Below are 7,417 nucleotides of genomic sequence, written 5' to 3'. Positions count from 1 at the left end.
CCTTTTTTGTTTTTGTTTTGTAGAGGAAAACGCAAGGATGAGCAAACATGAAAACAAATGGTATGCAATTTTGCAGATCAAAAAGTTTGTTGAACGCATATGCATGATGATGCCATGACTCATGCAAAATGTGAGGCTGGAATATGATAACAGACAAATGCAGGAACGATATGTTCATTATGATGTTATGAAGATATGCTTATGCGATGCATGATATGAACGCATTTTACGGACACGAGAGCCCGGAAAATTATCTCTTCTTACTTGCGCATTTGGGGGCGCAGTGCCCCATGTGTACAATTAAGAAGGTGATATGGACCTTCCGGCTTCCCGTGACAAAGGATGAGACCAACATACAATTCATGCTAGAGATAAAATGCGGGAGTGACTTGATTCGCACTGATTTTTGGAGTAAAAACGTGGGATAAACTCATTTTATTCAAAAAGTTATAACTAGTCAAGATCTGAGCGACAATACAAACTTCCTAGCGGTTTCTAATCATATGGTCCATTAAGTCTATCATATGCTGACAATAGCTTAGAAGTCCGTGGATCTCCTTGGGGGTGGAGTAGGTGTCCGCCATTGCTTTGGCCTTGGCTAGCAATCGGGGAAGTTCTTGACTCCTGTTCAAAGTAAGAGCAAATCGGTCCATCCTCATTGTTGCCTTTTGGTGCAATGAATCAATTACCCTTTCCCTTGCTTCCCTTTCTGCTGATATCTTGGCGTACTCATCCTCTAGCCTTTGCTCGTGAGTCGCCGCTAGATTTAGCTTCTCTTTGCACTCATCGATGATGGCCCACATATTCCCTTCAGTCTCACTTTAACTGTTGGGACAAATTTCTTTTCGACCTAAGGCAAGCCTTTAGCTCGTCCTTCCAGATCATGCCTTTGACCCGTGATGATTCCTTTCACCTCTTCGGAGTTTGAGCTCACTATTGCTGCCCTATAAAGCCCCTCAAAACTTGTTTTGGTTGTGTTCTTCCTTTCGGGCCTTCTTGGTTTCTCATTCCAAGGCTTCATCGGTGGCCATATTGACGTCCCTTAGTTCATCATACTCTCTTCAGACTTTGATGGCTATGGACTTGAACTTCTCTTTGACTACCCGGGCTCTTTCAAGCTTTGCCTTTAGGGCTTGTACCTGATCACTTTCTTCCGAAGCTTTAACCTCATTGTCTCTCACAGTCTTTAGATTTGGGAGCCAATCCAATCCTTGTGTCCGGACTCTCAGCCACTTATGATAGCCGCCGATGATCCCATTACTGCTTCCCCTAAGCTCTCTGTCCTTTCTTCATGCCGCATCCCATGCCTTGCGAACTCCTTGGAGTACCCTCGCGTTGTGGTCACTGAAACCCCGTGCAATGAAAGGCATGATGCTTTCGTCTGATGGCACTCCTCTCATGGGGTAGCCAAGCTGTCTTATGGCGAGGACGGGATTATAATTAATACAACCCCTTGTTCCCATCAAGGGAACATTTGGACATCCTTCGCATGAAGATAGAATCCTGATTCTTCCTTCCATCTAGCGAGGGAACCAATTAACAGACGCCCCTCCATGCTAGCCAAGAGTTGGTCCCAATTCACCTTTCCTTTTTCGACGCACGAGCGGTGACCTTGTAGCAGATAGACGGGCCTACCTTCTTGGAGAAAAAAGGTTTGAAACCAGCCACACATAGAGAGCCAGTGCACAACAAACAATTCTTGCGCTGCTCTTTTCACATCCCCGGTCGAACGTGTCATACATGGCCAAAATGGCGACGACCGGGCTTTCTTTGCCATGATGAAAGGCGAGGAAAGCGTCAATCGCTGCTAGGTCCACTAACCCTTCCATATTCGGAAAGAGGACAACTCCAAAGATCAAAAGCGCCAAGATGTCAATAAAAGAAAGCCCATTCGCCTTGATTTGCCAAGGCCTTTTCCCTTTCCTCCAAACACTTCCTTGGTACTCCGACTACCCCATTCCTGTTTTGCTTTACACGGTCCAACTCTTGTGCTGAGATTTTCACTACCTTGGCAACTCTTGTCGTGGAGGGATAGAACCCAGAGAAAAGATATGGCTTCCTTCCTCCCAGTGGGCATCCCAGGATTTCTTCAAACTCTTTCATAGTCGGCACTAGCTGGAAGTCCTCAAATGTGAAGCACCTTAGGGGCTGGTCATAATACTGGGAAAGGGATGCAATCGGTTCCATGGAGACTTCTACCCTAGCTAGGTCCCAAATCTTACCATAGGCTTTACGGAAGGCTTGCCGTTGAAGTTGACCCATTAATTGCCCCAACTCTCGTAAACTAGTGACCTCTAAGCTCTTGATTTTGACTTGATAGAACCTTTTTTTAAGCGAAGGCTTTTGACTTGATCCCATGTTTTACTAAAGTGAAATAAAATCTAGTGCGAATCAAAACTCCGACATCTATCATGGGTGGAATGGATGAAGGCATGAAGAAATGCATATGACACAGATGCAATTTACGAATACGGGAGCCCGAGAAACTGTCTCCTTCTTAGATACAACGTCTAGGGGTAGCAAAGTGCCCCAATGTATGTATTTAAAACGGTGACACGGACCCTTCGTTGGTTTGTTTACAAAGGGGATCAAGACAGAACCCATGTGCGATGCATATGCGAAAGGCGCAACACGGGAATGTACATAGTACAACAATATTCACAAACAAATATAAGCAAAAGGTCATTTAAGGTGTTGGACCATTAAATGACCTTTTGTTCAATAAAAACATATTTTGCAAAAAAGACAAAAACAACTTAACCAAACACTTTGTTCCGAAAGAACTACGTAGGTCTGATTTCCTCATCACAATTGAGGAATATGTAGGAGCAAAGGGAAAACACCCTTGTCGACCACAAAAAGAGAAAAATATAAAAAAGGGCATAAAAGATATAAGAACGTAAAGGGAACGTAAAAATCAAAGTCATGTTTGCACATTCGATTAAAGGCTGTCGTCCCTTGTGACGGACGTGTGGGGTGCTAACACCTTCCCTGTGCGTAAATACAACTCCCGAACCTTTCACTTAAAAGTTCGTAGATCGCGTCTTTTCCGGTTTTTCCGACGTTTTCCTCAAATAAACGTTGGTGGCGACTCCGCGCGTATTCCTTTCGTGGAACACGCATCCCGCGAGTCACGCGTCGCCCTCCCACCGAAGGGTAGGTTGCGACAGGGGTCAAATACCCCTATCAAAATAAAAGGGGCTAAGGGGTGTTTTGGTTTCTACTACATAGAGACGTCACTTTGAAATTCCGGTCATGCCAATGTGACCGAGGTTTAGCGAATGTCACAAAAGCAACACCAATTTTATAAAAAGATAACTTTTACAACATCTCATTTTTTTAGGGTTTTTCAAAGGAAGTGCAAAAACACCTTATTACGATATCCAAAACATGAGAGACACTAAAAGAAGCTCAAACTAACTAGGAGAAAGGCATAGAAGTCAAGATTACCTCAGAGAAACTACGAAAGAAAGGATTGAGAGTTGGAAAACAAGTAACTAATTCTATTTTGTAATCGATTATGAGACAACTGTAATCGATTAAACTGATACAAGACTCAACTCTACAAGCTTCAGACAGCTTGTTGCAATCGGTTACGATAAAACAAAGAATTTTTGCCTCTGAAGAAACTTTTCTAACTTAGAAACTTTTCTTCACACAAACCATGATGTTGTATGATGCAATACAAATATCAAATGTACTAAGATGCAACAGCCAAGATAACAACCAATACAAATGCAACTCAAGGGAGTTGGGCATGTAAAAGCCAAAACTTCTTCAAGCTTTTCCTTGAGCTTCAAGCAGCATTTAGGTTGTTCATCATGTTGCTCCCTTATCTCTAACAAATGAAGCGTTGGGCTTGTCATTTGGTCTTCAAAATGGTAATAAAGGAGTGAGTACTCCATCCCTTTTGGAACCACAGTAACGGACATTAAGTCCCACACCTAACGTAACAACCGCCACGTGTGGTTGATTAACAAACATGACTCACAACATCCTATGTTGCATTCTACCAGTTTTTATTTTTGTTTACACTGCTCGCGCCTCTTTGCCTGCGCTCACTCATTTTCACTTCAAAGGTTCTAGATTGAGAGAGTACAGAGGAAAAGCCATACAAAGGTTGAACTTCTCTCTCCGATCCCAAAGCCACCTGTGGAGGAGGGAGGAAAAAAACCCCAAAAGGAAGAAAAACCCAAACCAGAGGAGAAGAAATCACTCGACAAGGTCCTCCAGGAGCTGCTTGACCGTGTCATCAAGTCCTTCAACATCAGCAATGTCGTCACCCTCGGCCTCGACATCGTCAAGAACCCTTGGAGAAGCTCTTGTTCCCATCGAGTCTAAATCGCTCTCAACCTCAAAGGTACTCTTTTTTTTTTCTTTTTTTCTCTCATCTCACTTTCACTCACCTTTGCATTGCATCTAGGGCTCAAATATGAGTACAAGCCTATCAATTTGTTGATGGAAGAACAATCTCGCCCGGGTTTGTTTTTTAACCCTAACTTTCCCAATCTGCAAATTATTCATTCATTAACTTTCTAACCATTATAGGCGAGTTGCGTAGAACACCAAGAACACCTGAGGTTGTATTTTATGAGCATCTGCTATCAAGGATATACCATTTAAAGCAAACCCATAACAATATTAGCATATGGTATGAGTTCATGTTCATGCCCACAACTATTATTTCTTTTTCCCTTGCTTTTAGTCCTCTTTCACATCTTAACTTCAATAGTTATTCTTAAACTAGGGGTTTAATAATTTTGGTCTAAAGAATTGTCTTTCTTCTTATTTCAAAGCCATTTATAATTATACCATGCATATATATTGTGTGCTTTTGGTGCAACTTAGAAGAATTTGGTGAATCTGTTATTCTACTAGGACTTTTTAGTTTGTACAATTAATGAGAAAATGCACTTCTCATTTCGTAAAAAAATGTAGGCTATATGGATTATTGAGTATTCAAAGAGAAAATAGAACCTATAAACTAGGAAATTAAAAGATTCAAGATCCCTAAAATCATGTATACAAATCCGTCTCTTAGTACAAAATTTATCAAATTCAACCAAGAAAGGAAATAGAGGAATAAAGGAAGGATATAATCTGAATAAATCTGAATAATGCTTAGACATATTTGAAATAGATTAAATTTAGAAAAGGGTTTTCTAGATTGTAAGATATTCTAGCTTCAATTTGCTTTCATAAACTTTAGCCTCTTAAAAGATTATTTCAGTCTAAACCTCGTTTTAATAAGCCTTAGTTAAACAGTTTACAATTAGACTTGTACTTGTTGTCATTTTTAAATCTGCTTGGTGAATGAGTGATGCAATCCTACCCCCTAAGGGCATTGGATAGAAGACTCCAAGAAGATTGGGCCAGAGATGTAAGAGAATGCCCTAAGGTTCTCATGAGCCTTAGGGTAGATTTTGGGCCCATGGGCTAAGTATGAGCCCACTTATCTTTGTACATATTAGATTAGGATTTCATTATTTTTGGGCCTTGTATTTAGAGCTCCATAATGTCTAGGGTATCCTAGAAATGTAAGATTTTTCAGCCCTTGTATTTTAGGGCACCTAGACTAGTTTTTGTATTATGGTTAGTTTTGTAATTTCACATGCATTAAGTGAATATTTGATGTTTGTGTTGAGAAATAAGTTTAATTGAATTGGGAGAAGCCCAATCCAATTAAATTTTAGAGGGGGAGGTGAGAATTTGCTTGCTACACCCCATTGCCACATCATATAGTCACACTTTGTGTATGTCCTTCATGTTTTACATGTCTCATGACACCTGAGCACACTTAGTGGAAAATCTTAGACTTGATATTGGATTAGTGGGCTGAACCATAGCTAAAATTCACTAATCATAATTAGTGAAATTTTGGCTCCAAAATTTGGCTCCACAAATTCAATTTCAATTTCAAGTGAAATTTGAATATAATTTCAAATTTCCCTCCAATTTTGTGTGACACTTAGGCTATAAATAGAGGTCATGTGTGCATGTTCGGCTTCCGGCAAGTGCACCGGATCGCACAAGTAGTATAAAATGATAAGAACCGAGTATCGAACACTCGGGAACTTGTGTTATTTGGTAAGCTATTTCTGGTGTGTAAAGGTAAGTGTGAAAATGAACACGTGTATAAACTATCTATTCAAAAAGAAAGAAAATCGCGCGAGAGAAATGATGTGTAAAAACAAGTAAAGAACATGTTGGTCTTCCTAATAGGTGCCTGATGCTAAAAAGATATTCTCTATCTAACAATGCTCATGTGTTCTTATGGTGTCTCCTGAGATACTAAACCCCGATTCCTCATGATAGTTTAGCCTAGTTCTGATCAAGCATCATCCGCATATTCCTCTTGTAAGACTAAACTCAACCATGACTGCATTAAGACACACATACTCAACTAAATTATTGCACCTCGATTTCTCGTGAAAGCACGACAACTCAGCCCTGCACTATCAAGGACTTTAGAGTCAGACCAGTTTCCACTGTTGAATGACCCTAAAAAAGCATGCATCTACGTGATCAAGGTAAAGGCATACTGGAATGAAAAGCAGATAGCACAAAGAACACACAAAACATCATTAAATACATAGAAATATATTTACATCAGGTACCTACAGGGAAGATCCAACAGAGGATTTAGCTTTCCATACCAGGAAGCCTTCTTAACAACAAAGAGAAGAACAAGATGAAATATTGCAAAAGTACAAGTGGTGAGAATGTCTCCTTCACCTCTAGGATCTCACAATCACTCACAAACTCATCTCAAGCTCTCAAACCGGCTCCTGCTTCAAGCTCTGGTCTTTGCAAATCTTTACATAGCAAAATCTCTCAAAATTCTCGGGAACTTGGACCTTTCTCTCTCTAGAAACCCTAGACATGCAAAGCTCTGAATCCCAGTCCTAAACTCCCTCCACAAAATCTGATTTCAGGCTTAAATAGGTGGCCTTGTTCGTGCTCGTGCGCTTAACGCACTTATGGACCGCTTAGTGCACGTTAGTGATTTTTGGCTTAGTGCTTCTTTCTCGCTTAGCGGATGAATTGAAGTGGTGCGATTAGTGAGATGAAGTGGTGCACTTAGCGAACCTGTACAACTCATCCTTCTTCCAGAGTCTTCCTCGTGCTCAGCCCAGGAGTGTTACGCTTAGCGGATGCTCGCTAAGCTAGCAGATTGGCTTAGCGAGAAGGTGAAAAACAACACTTTCCAAAGCTTGCCTAATTAACTTGAAATTGAGAGAAAATGATTATTAAATACACAAAATGAAATTACTAAGTATTTGTTACCTACACTTAACAGAAAATACTTATAACACTACAAAATAACCATAAATTGGGAGAGTTTGATACAATTTATACAAGTTTTATACACAAAAGTTAGTCGTTTTCACCGACTAACAGTGTGCATTTTTTCAAC

This window comes from Glycine soja, chromosome 8 (genome assembly GCF_004193775.1).
Source record: "Glycine soja cultivar W05 chromosome 8, ASM419377v2, whole genome shotgun sequence".
Taxonomy (NCBI): domain Eukaryota; kingdom Viridiplantae; phylum Streptophyta; class Magnoliopsida; order Fabales; family Fabaceae; genus Glycine; species Glycine soja.
The sequence above is the reverse complement of the archived record's forward strand: the minus strand, read 5'-3'. Positions refer to the sequence as shown.